The sequence below is a fragment of the Hordeum vulgare genome, chromosome 7H (genome assembly GCF_904849725.1).
Source record: "Hordeum vulgare subsp. vulgare chromosome 7H, MorexV3_pseudomolecules_assembly, whole genome shotgun sequence".
In the NCBI taxonomy this organism is placed as follows: domain Eukaryota; kingdom Viridiplantae; phylum Streptophyta; class Magnoliopsida; order Poales; family Poaceae; genus Hordeum; species Hordeum vulgare.
In genome coordinates, this window is record NC_058524.1 from 475,315,043 (window position 1) to 475,336,923 (window position 21,881).

Genomic DNA, 21,881 nt, shown 5'->3' on the forward strand with positions numbered 1-21,881 from the left:
GCCGTGCATAGCGCTGACCTGAGAGGTGGGCTGTGATGCGGTAGGCAGTGGCATGGTGTACCAAGTGGCACCCGGATGGTGGGCTTGGGAACCCTGCGCACATCGTTTGGGGCCGTGGCGGAAACCTCGGCCGGACTTCCGAGCGGGTTACCCTCAGATAGGCGATAGACCTGGACTAAGTATTAGCGTAGTTAACGGTCGTGGCCGACTCCCTCGCTGGGCTTCCGCTTGAAGGTTGCCGAGGTGCATGACGTGCACATGGCGATAAGTGGCGAGAGCGTGTGTGAAGAAGTACACCCCTGCAGGGTTATGATCTATTCGAATAGCCGCGTCCGTGGATATGGACTACTTGGAGACATATGTTGTTCATAGATAACTTCAATGGCTGCTCATAAAATTGTCAAGATAAGCGTGAGTGTCGTGGCGGCATTTCCGTATGGAGACGGAATGATTCCACGATGGAGTATTGTTGTGGTGTTAGTGGACTCGTGTGCGAGAAATCAAGTTGTCAAAAATTGTTTTAAAATGCAAGTTGTCTAGCCACGAGTCAAATGCTGGCTTTCCGCATGAAACCCCACAATTCCGTATTGATACATTGCATGAGTAGATAGTTATCCTAAAGTCTTGCTGAGTACCTCCGTACTCATGTTTGCTTAATATTTGTTGCAGAGATTGTTAATGACCCTAATGGAGGGTTCTTCCTAGACATCGACGATGACGAGTAGCTGGTATCCCAGCTACGATCTGGCCCTAGGGTGGGTCTGTAGTATAGTCAGGCTACGTGCCTTCTAGTTTCATCTGTCTGTACTCAGACAGCTTATCTACTTCCGCTGGCTTGTAACTTGAATGCCTGTTATGATGGGTCGTGAGACCCCTACTGTGTAATATTATGTGTGAGGCTCTTCCGAGCCTTTTAAATAAAGCTTGTATGTTTATGGTTATGTTGTGATGCCATCGATGTATCTATACATATCGGTATGCCATGCGTACGTGTGTCATACTTGATATGTATGGGGTTCGATTACCTAGCCGTAGACTTTAGTAGCATTCCTTACAGGGAAATGCCCCTTTGTGATCCAACGAGCCATGGTAGCTCGCTACTGCTCCGGACACATTGGTTGACCGACGTGTGTCCTTCTTAGCTGCTGTGTCTGTCCCCTTTGGGGAAATGTCACGCGATGTAAAGGAGTCCTTGTAGCTTTCTACGACTCGTCTACATTCGCTGGTGACCGACGCCTGCTTTTCTGGGTCATGTATGCCTGTCCCTGTGCGGAACTGCCACTTTGGTCTATGACTAGACATGTCGATCCGGGTTCTTTGTCATTGGATTGCTAGCGACACAATTGCATACGCGAGTCAAAAGGTGCAAACGGTCCCGGCTAAGGTAAGGTTGCTGCCGTGGGGTTAACCGTGTGTGAGACCGCAAAGAGATGCGATGTGTTACAGGTTGGATTCCTATGGCTTAGGATCGGGGTCCCAACAGCGTTGGTATCAGAGCCTGACTGACTCTAGGACTACTAAGCCAAACTGGTCGAAGTTGAGTCTAGAATTGCTTTAGTTATATATAAGGGAATTTTTTGTGGAAGGGAACGTAAGACTCTTATTCTCTTCTCAAGTTATTCTATTCTGGTCATCCTCGTCTTTTCTGCGGGTATTAAGGACTAGGTTACTCATCTTCCTCTAGGCTCGTGATTCTGATCGGTAGATTATAAGACTACGGGTCGAGAGATTTTTGGGTATCTTTTATCCCTAGGAAAAAGGAAGTAAGCTTGATGATCAGAGAATTGAACTTGATAGTTGAGTGGTTGCGCTATTCTATTTTTGGGTTGTCTCAAAATTGTTTTTGAGCATTTATAGCCGTTATGCTGTCCAATTTTTGCATTCAAAGCTCTAATGCTTTTGCATTACTCTCTATTTTCAGATGCCTGGCCGTCCTTCTCGTCAGGTGGTTCGTCTGACCAGGTGCATTGATGTTCCGGGTCATACGGCCATGCTGGTCAGGGTGATGTCGGTGTGCGGTTACCGTTGGTACCCAGAGTACACATTGGAGGAACAGTACCGAGACTTCAACCAGAGCCAGTATATCTGCACTGTTAGGGTATTTCCAGACTACCCTGGAGCTGAGGAGCCAATCCATTGGTCCTATGGATTGGGGGTCACTGTTGACATGGCAGTACAAGATGCTGCCTATTCAATGCTGACCATTATGAGGGCGAGACATGCACTGCTGCAGAACTCAGAGTTCTGCTATGTTCCTGCCTCTCAGCCTGGTGAAGAGGGATACCTCAGCGGGGCCTATTTTGATTCCTCTATGGAGGATCCGCTATTGCAGTCCACTGCTGAGATGCTAGAGAACAGAGACAGGGATGCTCGTGCTCTCAGCATGGAGCTTTATGCTACACGTGCCCATCTGTGGACGGCTTTGACGCAGCTGGCACCGGTAGTCCAGACACGGTAGGAGATATGGAGATGCTGAACCCTGTGAGAAACCATCTTCCGGCCCATGTTGACTGGCCAGCTATAGGAGGAGTCACCCCTCTTCGGGGATCCCTACTACCACCAGTCAGGGGACCAAGGCCACATCCGTGTCCTTACGAATCCCAGGGATCTCAGGCCAGAGTATTTCCTGATCCGCAGGTTGAGCTTCCAGGCCATGGAGGCAATCTTTATGAGATGTTCTATGTGGATGCCTGAGCTATGAGTGGAAGGATAATATGGTAGTAGCTGTACGTTCACAGTCCTGTGTGACTTGTGAAGTATGCTTGTGATCTGAAATGAATTCCGGAGGCCTAGATAAATAATGTATAGGAAGCTTGTAAGCCTCTGATGAGTAGTTTCATAATTTCAGTAGTTTGCTCGTCGGTTAAGGTTGTACTGAACTATGTAAGGGTGTGTATGAACCATGGTGTATATATAGTAGTTGCTTGTTACCATGTTGTTCGGATATTCATTTCCGCATTCCATGTGTTCAGTGCATTCTTAATCCATAGCTAGTATTGATGATGATATTGGTCTAAGCTGTGAGTTTGTTTGTCAGGATGGTGTTCACCAGGTTGAACCGTGCCCCTGCTCATGAGCAAGGCGAGGGTAGTCAAGCGTCGCAGGAAGACCTGCCTCACCCGCCCTCTCTGGCGGAAGTGATGCTTGAGGCAGAGAGAAACAAAAGGGAGACCAACCGACTGTTAGAGCGCATTGAGCAGAATACGGCTCGTCAGCCTAGGAATGCCGCAGTGTCCCTCAATGACTTTGTGAAGCTGAATCCTCCAAAGTTCCATCACTCCGTCGATCCCGTCGACTCTGATGATTGGCTGTGCAATATTTCACGTAAGATTCGCTCTGCGAATGTTTCTGAGGCCGACATGGTGACCTTTGTGGCGTATTTTCTCGAAGGACCCGCCAATCTGTGGTGGGAGAACTTTGAAGCTATGCGTCCTGCTGAACCAGCAGCCACATGGGCATACTTTAGTGCAGCCTTCCATCTGCACCATATTCCAGAGGGCCTGATGGACAGAAAGAGAGAGGACTTCTGTGCATTCACCCAGGGAAAGTTGACCGTGGATGCCTATAGCCGCGAGTTCAGTAACCTCGCCCGCTATGCAACAGAGGAGGTGTCTACTGATGCCAAGAAGCAAGCAAGATTCCGTAAGGGTCTGAGCCCTGAGCTTCATCGTGATTTGCGCCTCCACGAGTGTACAAGCTTCCAAGCCCTGGTCAACAAGGCGATCAGTGCCGAGACTGGTCATACCGACTTTGAAGCCACAAGGAAGCACTCCCGTGACTTTGGCTCGTCATCTGGTTCCACGTTTCCGAAACGCATGCTGTGGGTTCCAAACAGTTCTCTGCCGCCAAGATACACTCCGAGGCCATCCTATGTGGCGCCTCAGACGAATCAGACCAACCCTCCAGCAAAAACCTATGGTGGTCCAGCTAGCAATGCTGCACCACGTGCCAACCAAGTGATATGCTACAAGTGTGGAGAACCAGGGCACTATTCTCGTGAGTGTCCTCAGAATGTGGGTGCCAAGCAACCCGGAAAGTCCGTCGGGCAAAGCTTACTATGTGAAGCCAACTCCTGCACGTGGCCATGTCAACTATGTCTCAGCAGAAGAAGCTGCGGAGGATCCCGACGTCATACTGGGTACGCTTCTTGTTAATCATCACCCAGTGTCTGTTCTTTTTGACAATGGGTCTTCTCATTCCTTCATTTCAGAAAGCTATGCACAGTTGCATAACATTTCTTTCTGTGATATGCCAATTCCGTTGGTTGTCCAAACTCCTAGTAGTAAGTGGCAAACTTCTAGGATAACCTATGACAATAAAATTCTAGTAGACAGGCTAGTTTTTCTAGCCTCATTGATAGCCCTGAAATCTTCGGATATTAATATCATCTTGGGTATGGACTGGATGTCAGCTCACTATGCCAAGATTGATACTCATTCTAGAAATGTTCAGCTTACCCATCCCTCGGGTGAGATAGTCAATGTCTCTACTCGAGTTGCCAAATGCCAACTCTATTCCCTTAGTGCCAACCCCCTTCCGGAACTTGAAGACATTCCGGTAGTCCGTGACTTCCCGGATTTTTTCCCAAAGGAACTGCCAGGAATTCCACCTGACAGAGATGTAGATAGATCTTGTTTCGGGAACTGTTCCAATAGCCAGAAGACCATATAAGATGGAACCCCTAGAGCTAGCCGAACTTAAGAAGCAACTAGATGAGGCCTTGAATAAAGGTTTCATTCGTCCTAGCTCTTCTCCTTGGGCTTGCCCCGTCCTATTCGTCAAGAAGAAAGACGGAACGGATCGAATGGTTGTACATTACCGACCAGTTAATCTGGTCACCATAAAGAACAAGTATCCGCTCCCCAGGATCAATGACCTGTATGATCAGCTCGCTGGATCCTCAGTCTTCTCCAAAATGGATTTGAGGTTGGGATACCATCAAATCAAAATCAAGAACGGGGACATTCCAAAAACGGCTTTTGTTACTCGTTATGGCCAATACGAGTACACCGTCATGTCCTTCGGTTTAACCAATGCTCCAGCCACCTTCTCTCGTCTGATGATGTCAATCTTCATGGAGTATTTGGATAAATTCGTCGTGGTATACCTCGATGATATTCTCATCTACTCGAAGAAGGAACGGGAACATGCCGAGCATCTAAGGCTGGTATTGATGAAACTTCGAGATCATCGCCTTTATGCCAAGTTTTCAAAATGTGAATTTTGGTTACCAGAATTGATCTATCTAGGTCACGTAATCTCTAGTAAGGGTATTGCTATCAATCCCGAGAGAGTTCAAGCCGTCCTTGATTGGACTCAACCTGAATCGGTTAAGCAAGTTAGGAGTTTTCTTGATCTAGCGAGCTATTGTCGCTGCTTTGTCGAGAATTTCTCCAAGGTTGCAAAGCCTCTAAATGAACTCCTCAAGAAGGATAAAAAGTTCGAGTGGACACCACAGTGTGAGCATAGTTTTCAGGAACTGAAAAGACGCCTGACTTCCACACCTGTGTTGCTGCCACCAGATTTTTCTAAGGACTTTGTTATCTATTGCGACGCATCGCGACAAGGATTAGGTTGCATTCTCATGCAAGATCGTCATGTGATTGCATACGCATCTCAACAGTTGCGTCCACATGAGGATAATTATCCCACACATGGTCTTGAGCTTGCAGCTGTAGTCCATGCACTAAAAACCTGGCGACATTACCTCCTCGGTAATCGTTGCGAAATATTCATTAATCACCAAAGTCTGAAATATATCTTCACCCAGCCGGATTTGAATCTCAGGCAAAGACGGTGGGTTGAGTTGATCTCGGATTATGACCTAGGGATAACTTACACCCCGGGGAAGGCCAATGTTATGGCTGATGCACTAAGTCGTAAATCTTATTGTAACAACTTGATGCTACAACAAGGTCAACCACATCTCTATGAGGAATTTCGGAAGTTGAATCTTCATATTGTTCCTCAAGGATTCCTTTCTACCCTGGTGGCGAAGCCTACCCTTAAGGATCAAATTATAGCTGTCCAGAAGTGTGAAAGGGTATATCACGGATCAAGGAGAATATTATTAGAGGAAACGCTAATGAATTCTCCATGAATGATCAAGGTGTTGTGTTCTTCCAGAATCGTCTAGTGTTTCCTAAGAACCCACATCTAAGGCAGGTAATCCTGAAGGAGGCTCATGATTCTCCTCTCACCATTCATCCCGGTAGTACTAAGATGTATCAGGACCTACGCTAGAGGTTCTGGTGGACTAGGATGAAGAGAGAAATTGCTGAGTTCGTTGCTAATTGCGACGTTTGTCGTCAAGTTAAGTCAGAACATCAAAGGCCTGCTGGCACCCTTCAACCTTTAGCGATTCCTGAATGGAAATGGGATAAAGTCAGTATGGATTTCATTACCGGATTTCCCAAGACCAAGAAAGGAAATAATGCTATCTTTGTGGTCATTGACCGTCTCTCCAAAGTAGCTCATTTTCTTCCAGTTCGTGAGAGTATAACAGCTAGCTAGCTAGCAGAGTTATATGTCTCTCGAATAGTGTCTCTTCATGGTGTTCCCCTGGAGATTAACTCAGACCGTTGGAGTATCTTTACTTCTCGCTTCTGGAAAAGTTTTTAGAATGCTATGGGGACTCACTTATCTTTTAGTACTGCCTTCCATCCTCAATCAAGTGGTCAAGTAGAAAGAGTGAATCAAATCCTAGAAGATATGCTCCGAGCTTGTGTTATATCGTTCGGTATGAATTGGGAGAAGTGCCTTCCATTCGCCGAATTTGCTTATAACAATAGTTATCAATCAAGCTTGGGCAAAGCCCCATTTGAAGTTCTCTATGGAAGAAGATGTCGAACACCTCTTAATTGGTCAGAAACCGGAGAGAGGCAACTATTTGGCCAGGATATGATCCAGGATGCAGAAGAGCAAGTTCGCATTATTCGTGAAAAGTTGAAAACAGCCCAGTCTCGTCAAAAGAGCCAATATGATCGTCATCATAAGGCTGTGATTGAAGTTGACGAGAAGGCTTACCTTCGGGTTACACCTTTGAAGGGTACCCATCGATTCGGTATCAAGGCCAAGTTGGCTCCTCGTTACATTGGTCCTTTTCGCATTCTTGCCAAACGAGGAGAAGTTGCCTACCAGTTGGAACTTCCTCCGCATCTTTCCAAGGTTCATGATGTCTTCCACGTATCGCAACTCAGGCGTTGCTTTTTGGATCCTATCCGTGAAGTGGACCACGAAACGCTTGATCTCCAAGATAACCTTTCATACCGAGAATACCCCGTGCATATTCTTGATCAAGCTGAGCGTACCACTCGATGTCGAAACCTCAAGTTTCTTAAAGTTCAATGGTCAAATCATTCTGAGAAGGAGGCCACTTGAGAAAGAGAGGATCGTCTCCGACTTGAGTATCCTGCGTTATTCCCGACGACTTTTAAATCTCGGGACGAGATTCTTTTGAGTGGGGGTGAGTTTTCACATCCCTGGAACCCTAATCAAGTATAGCATTGTGCTCATATCTTCTTTGCATTGCATCAAAGGAAATTCCAACAAGATCAAAGCAAGTGTGAAGCAAAACTCAAAAACCCTAGCCACTTCTCAAATTCAAAGAAATTATAAACTTGTTCAAATCAATGAACCCAAAATGGCCTCAAGAAAAGTTCAAATTTTCTGATAATTCATGGAAGCAAGTAAGCAGTGAAGAAAACTATTTTCATAACACATTTGGCATTTTATGTAAATGCAAAAAGCTACTAGATTCAAGTTTAAATTTGAATTCAAAAACTTTAAGTTTTCAAAAATGCTGAAAACTTCAGGAATGGTTGGATATATTCCAACAAATATTCTGGTGTATTCAAAATATTTTTGGTAAACTATTTTGGAGCTGAAATAAATAGCAAACCAAAATAGTTAGTAAAACAGAAAACAAAACAGAAAAAAGGAAGAAACCCTTACATGTCGCTCACCTGGCCCGGCCCAACTTCTTCCGTGTCGTCTTTCTCCCCCGCCAGTGGGCAGCAGGAGGTGGCCGCCGCGTACTCCGACGCGGCCACGCACCTGTGCGCCTTCCTGGCCGCCGCTTTGCGCTGGCACGCGAGGGGATAACCCACCCGAGGCGTGCCCGAGCTCATCCTCTCCTCATTCTCCCCCTCTGCTTCGTTCCCCACTGCCGCCATTGGAGCCCGAGCAGAGCTCGAGCTCGCCGTCGTTCTAGCCTACCTCTTTCCCTTCTAAGCCGCGCAATAGAACCGCCGCAGCTCCCTGAAGCTTCCGAGCCACGAGCCGGACGCCGAGACGCAGTGAAACGACGAGTCGCAGTCGTCTTCTTTGTCGGGTCACCGAAGTTCATCACCGGCGTTCTCCCTCTCCAGGCCGTCCCCGAGCAAGCTAGCACCACCACTGCACTCCCCGTGAGCTTGCGCAGCTTTCCCCCAAGTTTTCCCCTTTGATTCCTTCCTCTAGCCTTGAATTCACCGGAGCCCGATGGGATCCGCCGCGGGAGCTTGTCGCCGGTAGCACTCCAGTGAACAGCTCATCCTTCTGAGGCCACCAGCAGCTTCAGGCCGTCGCGTAGATGTCGTAGGAGCTGAGCCCCGTGTGTAGCTCCCTCTGTTTTGATGACCCCGATGACGCCCGAACTTTGGCCGCCGCCAAGCTCGTCGTCGGCGTCATCTCCGGCCAGATCAGCCCCGGCTAAGTGCAAAAATGAACCTGTGGGAGTCATGCCGTTCCTCTGGTGCACTCCGCGCAGAGTTTGGCCGCGTGTGCGCCATTTCCGAGCCCCTCCGCCGTACTGGTGGTCATCGGAGGTTCCCCGCCGGTGAGGACGACCTCGCTGCCGGTGGATCTTAGCTGGCCTGAGCCACTGACGCGTGGGGCCAGCCTCTCGAAGTTTTGGATTAATAAAAATAAAGTTAATTAATCTAATAAGTCACTCACATGTGGGTCCAGTACTGTTAATTAGCTAATTAAGTTTAAAACTAATCTAAAACTGATCAGAGTCACTGACCAGTGGGTCCCACTGGTCAGGTTTGACTTTCAACGGCCAGTTGGACCTGCTGATGTCATGCTGATGCGTTAAAGATTTTCTGATTTAAAAGAATTCCAGAAAAATGCCAAAACTTCTAAAAATCATAGAAATTAAGCTGTAACTCCAATGAAAATAATTTATATATGAAAAAGTATCAGAAAAATCCAAGGAATATGAATATGTCATTTTCAAACATGTTTGAAAATGTTACTGGACCAAACATGTAGAATAATGAATAAGTTAAATTTTATAAATGCTATGGAGATGGAATTTTCAAATCATTTGAATTCCACTTCAAATGCTATGATCAAACATTGTACAATCACAACCAGCAAGTTAACATATCATTTCCATGCATGTTAAAAACAAGTTGATCTGAGCATCAGGTCGAATCAATTAAAATGGTATTCGAGAATACCTCATTTGAAGTGATATTTGAATCTGATTCAAATCAACTTCAAACCTAATAAATGTTAGCTATATTAGCATACCACCTTGCATCCTCATGCCATGGTCATGCATCAGCTTGTTGCATATGATTGTTATTGATTGTTGTCATTTCTTTCGGTAGGCTCCGCTCCTCCGGATTCCACTGAACACCCGACTGACGGATATTGTCCCTCCTCGGAGCAACAAGGCAAGCAACCTTTTTGATCATCCCGATAAATCCCATGTTCTCGCTCCTGCACTTACTTATTGCATTAGGACAAAATGCTTCGAATGCTTTTGCCACGTTAGTTGAACCCACTTCCTTTGCATGACATGTCTTTGTCACAGTAAATAGCTGAACCTTGCAACCTATCATACCTGGTAGATGCTTGAGCCATGATGTGCCTTATCCTGCTATGCATGCTATGCTTACAGTTGTGTATGGTCTGTCATCTGGGAGATGAACAGAATTGTGAGAATGTGTTCAGTACGTAAAGGTGGTGTGTTGAACCTGATTTGGTAAAGGTACCGGTGGAAGGCTATGTAGGAGTACATGGCGGGTTGTTTCATTGGAACCGCCCCTAGGAACTAAGTTCCGTGTATGTAATCCAAGACGAGATACTACCACATGATGGGCCCTGAAATATGATCCCGCTCGACTTATTGTCTCTTAGTACTCGGTCCAGGAGTTGCAAGTAGTTTCTGGTGTTTATAGTCATGCTGGAGGCCGTGCATAGCGCTGACCTGAGAGGTGGGCTGTGATGCGGTAGGCAGTGGCACGGTGTACCAAGTGGCACCCGGATGGTGGGCTTGGGAACCCTGCGCACATCGTTTGGGGCCGTGGCGGAAACCTCGGCCGGACTTCCGTGCGGGTTACCCTCAGATAGACCTGGACTAAGTATTAGTGTGGTTAACGGTCGTGGCCGACTCCCTCGCCGGGCTTCCGCTTGAAGGTTGCCGAGGTGCATGACGTGCACATGGCAATAAGTGGCGAGAGCGTGTGTGAAGAAGTACACCCCTGCAGGGTTATGATCTATTCGAATAGCCGCGTCCGCGGATATGGACTATTTGGAGACATATGTTGTTCATAGATAACTTCAATGGCTGCTCATAAAATTGTCAAGATAAGCGTGAGTGTCATGGACGGCATTTCCGTATGGAGACGGAATGATTCCACGATGGAGTATTGTTGTGGTGTTAGTGGACTCGTGTGCGAGAAATCAAGTTGTCAAAAATTGTTTTAAAATGCAAGTTGTCTAGCCACGAGTCAAATGCTGGCTTTCCGCATGAAACCCCACAATTCCTTATTGATACATTGCATGAGTAAATAGTTATCCTAAAGTCTTGCTGAGTACCTCCGTACTCATGTTTGCTTAATATTTGTTGTAGAGGTTGTTAATGACCCTAATGGAGTGTTCTTCCTAGACATCGACGACGACGAGTAGCTGGGATAGGCTACGTGCCTTCTAGTTTCATCTGTCTGTACTCAGACAGCTTATCTACTTCCGCTGGCTTGTAACTTGAATGACTGTTATGATGGGTCGTGAGACCCCTACTGTGTAATATTATGTGTGAGGCTCTTCCGAGCCTTTTAAATAAAGCTTGTCTGTTTATGGTTATGTTGTGATGCCATCGATGTATCTATACATATCGGTATGCCATGCGTACGTGTGTCGTACTTGATATGTATGGGGTTCGATTACCTAGTCGTAGACTTTAGTAGCATTCCTTACAGGGAAATGCCCCTTTGTGATCCAACGAGCCATGGTAGCTCGCTACTGCTCCGGACACATTGGTTGACCGACGTGTGTCCTTCTTAGCTGCTGTGTCTGTCCCCTTTGGGGAAATGTCACGCGATGTAAAGGAGTCCTTGTAGCTTGCTACGACTCGTCTACATTCGCTGGTGACCGACACCTGCTTTGCTGGATCATGTATGCCTGTCCCTGTGCGGAACTGCCACTTTGGTTTATGACTAGACATGTCGATCCGGGTTCTTTGTCATTGGATTTCTAGCGACACAATTGCATACACGAGTCAAAAGGCACAAACGGTCCCGGCTAAGGTAAGGCTGCAGCCGTGGGGTTAACCGTGCGTGAGACCGCAAAGAGATGCGATGTGTTACAGGCTGGATTCCTATGGCTTAGGATCGGGGTCCCGACACTCATCCCAACTTGTGAGGGAATCATAGCTTCTATCATCCTTTTCTCACATGGGACAATGCTCTAATAATGATGATCATCACACTTTTATTTACTTACAACTCAAGAATTACTACTCGATACTAGAACAAAATATGACTCTATATGAATGCTTCCAGTGGTGTACCGGGATGTGCAATGATCTAGCATAGCAATGACATAAAAAAACAGACAAGCCATGAAAACATCATACTAGCTATCTTACGATAATGCAAAGTAATATGACAATGATGGTGCGTGTCATAATAAATGAAATGGTGGAAGTTGCATGGCAATATATCTCAGAATGGCTATGGAAATGCCATAATAGGTAGGTATGGTGGTTGTTTTGAGGAAGGATATATGGTGGGTGTATTGCACCGGCGAAAGTTGCGCGGTACTAGAGATGTTAGCAATGGTGGAAAGATGAGAGAGCGTATAATCCATTGACTCAACATTAGTCATAAAGAACTCACATACTTATTACAAAAAAATATTAGTCATTGAAACAAGGTACTACATGCATGCTCCTAGGGGAAGGGTTGGTAGGAATTAACCATCGCGCGATCCCGACCTCCACACAAAGGATGGCAATCAATAAATAAATCATGCTCCAACTTCTTCACATAACGGTTCACCATACGTGCATGCTACGTGAATCACAAACTTTAACACAAATATTTCTACAAATCCACAATTACTCACTAGCATGACTCTAATATCACCGTCTTTATATCGCGAAACTATTGCAAGGAATTAAACATATTATATTGAGTGATCTCCAAGTTTTTTGTAGGGTTTTATGACTAACCATGTGAATGACCAACTCCTGTTAACTCCCTAAATAGATATAAGTGAAGCATGAGAGTTTAATTCTTTCTACAAAAGATATGCGCACGCTCTAACAAATATAAGTCAAGCAAAAGGGCACTCTACAAATGGCGGTTTTCTATGTGTAGAGAAAGAGGCAATCCAAACTTCAAATGATATAAGTGAAGCACATGAAGCATTCTATAAAGCCATACTCAAAAGATATAAGTGAGGTGCAAAGAGGCTTCTATAAATCAACCAAGGAATTTGTCATACCAGCATGGTGCATTATTAAAAGAAAAATAAAAAATCACACGACGCTCCAAGATTTACGCATATCATGTAACTAATAAAAATATAGCTCCAAGTTAAATTACCGATGGTTGTTAGAAGAAAGAGGGGATACCTTTCGGGGCATCCACAAGCTTAGTTGCTTGGGAGTCCTTGAATATTACCTTGGGGTGCCTCGGGCATCTCCAAGCTTAGTCTCTTTCCACTCCTTATTCTTTCATCCATCGTGATCTCGCCCAAAACTTTAAAAATTCAATCACACAAAACTTAACAAAACCCTCGCGAGATCAGTTAGTAATAATAAAGCAAATTACAACTTTAAGTACTGTTGCCAAGATATTCATATTTTGTTTTTGCGTTGTATCTACTATAATATAACTTTTCCATGGCTTATACCACTGATACAATCGATAGTTTCATCAAAACGAGCAAAACAATGCATCAAAAACAGAATTTGTCAAAAACAGGACAGTCTGTAGTAATCTGTACATTCACCATACTTCTATAACTCTTAAAATTCTGAAACATTAGGACGAAATAAAAAATTTGCATAGAAGTACCGTGTAAAAATTTCATAAACTTTTGACATTCCAGTAAAAAATGTAAATTCACGCACTAGAGCTAAAGTTTCTGTCTTTGCACTTCACACACCAAACAAGCAATCTAATCATCCTAAAGGCAAATCTTGGCACATTATTTTTATAATACAATGGATTTATACAAGGGGATAATTATTTTTGTTGAAAAGTTTTTGTAATTAAGATTCACAAGGTTTCCATGGGCATGAACAAAGTTCAGGGCATGCTCCCATTTTAACAATGCTCGTCTCTCTCACTTTCACTTTTCTTTTTGAAAAAGTTTTAGGTTCCCCTCTTTATTTTATTTTTGTTTTTTAAACTATATAAAATCACACAACATAATAAAATTACGCTCTAATTTTTTTGGGTTGTCTCCCTCGTAGCACTTTCTTTAAATCCATTAAGTTAGGCATGAAGTGCTCAAGTAATTGATCCACCCGGATCCCAAGGTATATCAAAGCCAATTTTAATTAACAATGATTTGTAATTTAGTAGTGATCACAAAGTAACATATATCACATAAAAACGAAGTATAACTCTCTTCCTATGCATTGGCATGTCATAAAATAACAATTCATGCACACAAAGTAAATGCCAATGCATAGTATAAACAATTTCTTGCAATTTTATCGTATTGGAAACATAGAGAGACGGAGATGTAGTTCCTCTCTCATAATAATTGCAAGTAGGAGCAGCAAGCACATGCATATTATATCTATCAAAATCATCATGTGTAATAGTAAAAGGCAACCCATCTATATAATCCTTAATAATTGCAAACTTCTCAAATATAGTGTAGTTGGGAGAATTCAAAAGGATAATAGGACTATAATGTGTGGGTGCAATAGCAATGATTTCATTCTTAACATAAGGAACTATAGCAAGTTCATCTCCATAATTATCATTCATATTAGCATCATGGACACAAGCATAGCAAGCATCAAGTTCATCAAGTTCATAGCAATTATCATAGCATTCATCCTTCGGTAAGCACGAAGGGAAATTAAACAATGTATGAGTTGAAGAGTTACTCTCATTAGAAGGTGGGCACGGGTAGCTAATCCTCTCTTCCTCCTTTTGTTCTTCGCTCTCCTCCTCATCTTTTTCATCCAATGAGCTCACAATGTCATCAATTTCTTCTTCCATAGATTCCTGCAAAATATTAGTCTCTTCTTGGATAGCGGAGATTTTCTCAATAAATCGATCAATACGGGCATTATATTCATAATTGGCATAACAATAATGAAGCATAGCCAAATTTTGAGATTGGTAAACAACATCATCATAATCTTCATACTTTTCAAACAAAGCTTAAATTTCATAAGCACCCTTAAAAGCAACAAACTCTTCTATTTGTTCCACATCATAATAATCATATATACCATTAGCATAAGAAGCCAAGGTTTAATTATCATTAAATTTACATGAAAAAGGAAGGTGTTTAGCCTTCATCCTTGAGCAACAAGTAATATCATATCTCAAGCATAGATACCAAGCATACCATTTCAACATATGAATTTGATCCCATAACTGTTTTCCTTTTTGAGTCAAGCGATAATCCCTAAAGTATGCACATTGATCCAATGTGTCTCCCATTATATAACTGAATGGGGTTTTCTCATGATTATTAAAGTAGTGCATAATATCTTCCACATAATGAGCATCGAGGGTTTTAGGAGGTTCCCCATATCCATGAGTAGAAAGTACACCTAATTTTGTTGGTATTTCGTGTTTCATATCCATAACTAAAGATAGAGAACAACTTAAACAACAAATAAAATCTACTTAGTGATAAAGCAAACAAGCACACATGAGAATATTGAGCCCACGCCATTGCTCCCCGGCAATGGCGCCAGTAAAAGGTCTTGATAACCCAAAAGTATAGGGGATCAATTGTAGCCTTTCTCGATAAGTAAGAGTGTCGAACCCAATGAGGAGCTGAAGGTAGAACAAATATTCCCTCAAGTTCTATCGACCACCGGTACAACTCTACGCACGCTTAACGTTCGCTTTACCCAGAACAAGTATGAAACTAGAAGTACTTTGTAGGCGTGATAGGATAGGTTTGCAAGAAAATAAAGAACACGTAAATAAAAACTAGGGGTGCTAATATAAAGAAACAACTAAGTTAATCTTAGTAGAGAGCTTTTTGTCAAAAGAAGGTTATTTGTCCCTAGGCAATCGATAACTAGACCGGTAATCATTATTGCAATTCTGTATGAGGGAGAGGAATAAGCTAACATACTTTCTCTACTTAGATCATATGAACTTATGATTGGAACTCTAGCAAGCATCCGCAACTACTAAAGATCATTAAGGTAAAACCCAACCATAGCATTATAAGGTATCAAGTCCACTTTACTGCCATATGCAACAACCCACCTACTCGGGTTTATGCTTCTATCACTCAAGCAACCCACCATAGGCAAATCATGAACACATTGCAACACCCTACATCGGTGATCCCTCATGCTTGCGCGATACGGAGAGCACCATAGGACAGCACCAATAATAAAACATGCAACTCAAACCAATCATGATCATCAATCAACCCATAGGACAAAACGGATCTACTCAAACATCATAGGATAGCCATACATCATTGGCAAATAATATATAGCATTGAGAACCATGTTTAAGTACAGATTATAGCTCGAAGAAGGGGTGTTACACCGCTGCATAGAGGGGGAGAGAGTTGGTGATGACGGCGGCAAAGTTGTTGGTGTAGACCGTTGTCACGATGATGGCCCCGGTGACATTCCGGTGCCATCGGGAGAGAGGGGGAGAGGTCCCCCTCCTTCTTCTTCCTCATTGGCCTCCCCCTAGATGGGAAGAGGGTTTCCCTCTGGTCCTTGGCCTCCATGGCGGCGGAGGGGTGAGAGCCCCTCCTAGACTGGATCTCTCTCTCTGTTTCTTTCTGTTTCTGCATTTCCAGATTCTGGCCTTTCACCGTTCCTTATATTCCTGGAGATCCGTAACTCCGATTGGGCTGAAATTTTAACACGATTTTTATCCGGTAATTAGCTTTCTTGTGGCGAAAGAAGGGCACCAACCGCGTTACAAGGTGGCCACAAGCCTGCCTGGCGCGACCTACCCCCACGCCGCGCCCCTATGGCTTGTGGCCCCCTCGGGCACCGCCTTGTGTTGATTTCACTTCCAAAGATTCTCAAATATTGCAAAAAAAATATTAGTAAGTTTTTATCCCGTTTGGACTTCGTTGGATTTTTTGCGAAACAAAAAACATGCAACAAACAGGAACTCGCACTGGGCACTGGATCAATATGTTAGTCCCAAAAATAATATAAAAAATTGCCAAAAGTATATGAAAGTTGTAGAATATTGGCATGAAACAATCAAAAATTACACATATGACGGAGACGTATCACCCGGCGGTGATGCAGCCAGCGGTGTGGGTAGGCGTTGCGGTACGGTAGGAGGCCGCCGGAACTGGGCGGCGGCGGCGGCGATGGCGACGACGAGGGGGCTGGGGGCGAGGTGACGCGAGGGCTAGCTATCGGCGCTCTCGGTAGGGATGGAGAACGACCAATGTGCCACCGACTGGCGGGCCAGAGAATGAAGGAAGCCAGCGTCGTCCGCATCCGCTTTGTGTCCGCGCCTACCCAAATCACACTCAAAATTGGATTGAAAATGGGTCGGCACGCGGACGAAAAGTGAACGCGTGTCCGTTTGAATCGACTCATTGAGACGTCTTTTTTATCCGCGCTGGTTCAAACAAACAACAAAGAACGAAATGGATCGTCCCATTAAAGTTGATCTAATGGCACAAGCTTTTTGTTATCATCAAGTAGCTTTCCTGGGTTGTGAGAGCCGGCTAGGTGGAAACGCTCATCGCTGTCCCGCATGGTCACGCCCACCACCACCTAACACCATGAGTCCACGGCCGACGCTACTCTATAGGCATTGTTTGCCCTATTGATATTGACATAACAATGGTCACTATTCCTTCGGTATTAAACTAGGACAATGCTCGTGCATCAAATGGGATATAAATATTCTTCTACGTTAGCTTGTGATTTACTTCCTCTATATCATAATATTTGTTGTTTGACAGAACTAATCTAATTTTCTGTATCAACAAGTATTTACAAGCAGAAGGAGTACATGCGTGTATTAATGTGATTGTGCGAATAAATGTTTATCCAATATAGTTCGTGATTTCCGTTACCTTATATTTTGATGAGAAGTTTGGTAAGTAAACTAAAATAAAATTAGCTTATAAGGTGAGTAAATTAAGGAGATTGATTATTATACGTGAAAGGTTGGATTAATGGATGGTAAAAAGAAAGGTGAAACAGGAACCTTACGTGCTTTTTAAGTACTCCCTCCATTCCTTAATATAAGTTATTTTAAAATTTTCATTAGAAAACTACATTCAGATGTATATAGATACATTTTAAAGTGTAGATTCATTCATTTTGCTTCGTATGTAGTCTACTAATATTTTTTTAAAACTTATATTTAAAAATGAAGGGAGTAGAAGATATTATAAGAAAATTCTAACGCTATCATTTAACTTTTTATACAAAGGAAATAGTAAAGATTGATTTAGGGACATAATGAGCACGCCCACATCTTGTTGTGTAATGATTATCGTTGAAGCATAAGTTATCACACTAAAACGTAAAGGCTTTGATTTTTTTGACTTTTTCGTTTATTGCCATGAGATTTACAGCTGAGACTCAGACACTCAGGCACCTTAGAGCATCTCCAATATATGATGTATATTTTGCTGGTTCAAACCGATGATGATCCAAATTTGAAACACCAAAAAAATGCTTTTTTACATCTTTGAAAAAGTCTCAAATCCAACAGATAGTTCCAAACGGAGATGTAAAATAAAGAGCAACTCCAACAGATGGTCCAAAACAAAGATGTAAAACCGACCGGCTGTCGGGACCCCGATCCTAAGCCATAGGAATCCAGCCTGTAACACATTGCATCCCTTTACGGTCTCACGCACGGTTAATCCCACGGCTGCCACCTTACCTTAGCCGGGACCGTTTGCGCCTTTTGACTCACGTATGCATTAGTGTCGCTAGCATTCCAATGTCAAAGAACCCGGGTCGACATATCTAGTCATAAACTCAAGTGACTCGTCTGTACATAGACAAGCATACATAACCCAGCAAAGCAGGTGTTGGTCATCAACGAGTGCAGACGAGTCGTAGCAAGCTACAAGGACTCCATTACACCGCGTGACATTTCCCCGTAGGGACAGACACAACAGCTAAGAAGGATACATGCCGGTCAACCAATGTGTCCGGAGCAGTAGAGAACTACCATGGCTCGGTGGAATCACAAAGGGGCATTTCTCTGTATAGAGAGCTACTAAGGGCATACGACTAGGTGTTGAATTCCATACATATCACAGTGCATCACACGTATGCATGACATACTAGATATGCATAGATACAACAATGGCATCACAACATAACCATACAACATCATGACATTTATTTAGAAGACTCGGAAGAGTCTTGCATAATATCTTCATACAAGAAGGGGTCACACGACCGGACACTCAAAGTCATACAAACAGAGTCATACAAACCAACGGAAGCATAAAAGTTGTCTGAGTACAGACAGTTGAAAGGATAAGGCATAAAGCCTGACTATCTACAGATCCCTTCTGAAAGGGGCCAGGTCGTAGCTGGGACACCAACTACTCGTCATCATCGATGTCTAGAAAGAACCCACTTGTTGGCTCGTGGGTATCCTCTGCAACAATTATTAAGCAAACGTGAGTACAAGAGTACTCAGCAAGACTTTGGAACAGATCTATCTATTCATGCTCAAGTATCAATAAAGGGGGTTGTGGTGTTTCATGCAGCAAGCCAGCTTTGACTCTTGGCTAGACTAAACTACAATTTTAAATAGTTTTAACAACTTTGATAAGTCGTACACGAGTCCACTACCACCACAACAATACACTATCATGAACTCCTTTCCGTCTCCCTACGGAAATGCCATACATGATACTCACACTTATCTTGATACTTTTATGAGTAGCCATTAAAGTTGTCTATAAACAACATATGTCTCCAAGTAGTCCATATCCGCGGACGCGGCTATTCAAATAGATCATAACCCTGCAGGGGTGTACTTCTTCACACACGCTCTCGCCACTGATCGCTATGTGCACGTCATGCACCTGGGCAAACTTCAAGCGGAAGCCCAGCGAGGGAGTCGACCATGACCGTTAACCACGCTAATACTTAGTCCAGGTTTATTGCCTATTTGAGAGTAACCCGCACGGAAGTCCGGCCGAGGTTTCCGCCACGGCCCCAAACGATGTGAGCAGGGTTCCCAAGCCCACCATACGGGTGCCACTTGGTACACCGTGCCACTGCCTACCGCATCATAGCCCACCTCTAAGGTCAGCACTATGCACGACCTCCAGCATGACTATAATGACCAGAAACTACTTGCAACTCCTGGACCCAGTATTAGGCAATTAATAAGTCGAGCAGGGTCATATTTCAGGGCCCAGCATGTGGTAGTAACTCGTCTTGGAATACATACACGAAACTTAGTTCCTAAGGACGGTTCCAATGAAACAACCCGCCATGTACTCCTACATAGCCTTTCATCGGTACCTTTACCAAATCAGGTTCCACACTTATTCTTTGTCACTAGAACACATTCATCCATTCCTGTTTATCACCCAGATGAAACAGACTTGACACAACTCTAGGCATAGCAAGCATAGCAGGATAAATCACATCACAACTCAAGCATCTAACAGGTATACTAGGTTGCAAGGTTTGGCTATTTACTGTGACAATGACATGTCATGCAAAGGAATAGGTTCAGCTACCGAAGTAAAGCATTTGAAATATTTTGTCCTAATGCAATAAGTGGGAGTAGGAGCAAGAACATGGGATTTTATTGGGATGATCAAAAGGGTGCTTGCCTTGTTGCTTAGCACACGGGTTAAATCCATCAGACGGATATTCGGACGTATCCGGAAGGGCGGAGCCTACCGAAATAATAACATTCAATCAATAACATTCATATGCAACAATATGATGCATGAACATGGCATGAAATGAATTGTAGCATGAGTTAATGTGGCCATCAAACTTTTAGGATGATGCTGATTTGAATTCAAATTCAAATATTAATTGAAATAATATATTTATCATATTCATTTTATTGTTTTGACCTGATGCTGATTCATAACTTTGTTTTTCATGCATGAAAGTAGAACCATTGTGTTCATTGAATTTTTCTGATCAATTTGCATATATTATTTGTCAAATTTGGAGTTATAATCAATTTTCTATGAAGTTCGAAAGTTGTAGCATTTTCTGGAATTATATTAAATCAGAAATATAGTTACTGCATCAGCATGACATCAGCAGGTCCAACTGGTCGTTGAAAGTCAAACCTGACCAGTCGGACCCACTCGTCAGTGACTCTGGCCAGATTTTAGTTATGTTTTAATCGAATTAGATAATTAACAGGGCTGGACCCACATGTCAGTGACTATTTAGAGTTTAATAAATTCTTTATTTTTATTTTTATTAAACTTAATCGTTTAGAGCTTGGCCCCACATGCCAGTGACTCTGGGGAGTCAACCCCTCAGGCGATGGGGTCAAACCCACCGGCGATGAGGCTCCGACGACCACAGGAACGGCGGAGGGCATCGGGTTTGCGTTTCCGGCGGCCAAAAGGACGGCGGAGGGCACCAGGGGAATGGCCACTCGCTCGCGGTTCCATTTTTGCACGCTGCAGGGGGTGAAATGGCCGGAGATAACGCCGGCGATGAGCTCAGCGGCTGCCGGAGCTCGGGCATCATCGGGATCATCGATCCAGGGGGCAAAAGGAACGAGGCTTAGCTCCTATGGCATCTACACGACACACCGATGCTGATGGTGGTCTCAGATGGACCAACCCATCATCGGAGCATCACCGACGACGAGCTCCCGCGACGGATCTCGTCGGGCTCCGGTGGAATCGGACGCTAGGGCACGGGATCAAGGGGGAAAGCACCCTGAGCTCATAAGGAGTGCAGGGACGTCGAAATCGTGCTCGGGGATGGCCTGAGGAGGGAGAACGACGGCGGCGATCAACGGCGGTCCGAGGAGGAAGACGACGGTGATCTGGCGATGTAGGGCTCGGGGGCTCTTCTCCTTTGGCAGGGACGACCAACTCGATGAGACGGAGCGAATGGCGTGCTCAGGGAGACTTCCGGTGGCCAGAGACGACAGCTAGCTCGAGCTCTAATGGCGGTCGAGAGAGAGGAGCTGGAGAGCGAGTGAGGAGAGGGAGAGAGGTGGAATGGTTCGCGGGGAGGCTTATCCTCCTTGCCAGCGCGACAGGGAGGTCCAGGCAAGCACGCAGGTGCGTGGCCGCGCCGGAGCGAGCGGCGACCACCTCCTGCTGCTCGCTGGCACGAGGAAGACGACAAGAGGGGGAGCTGGGCTGGGCCTGAGCGTCAGGTAAGCTTCTCCACCTTTTTTTTCATTTCTATTTCTGTTTTAAACTTTCTGGCATTAGTTTCATTTTCTTGTTGGCTCCAAACTAAAATGTTGGAGTGTTAT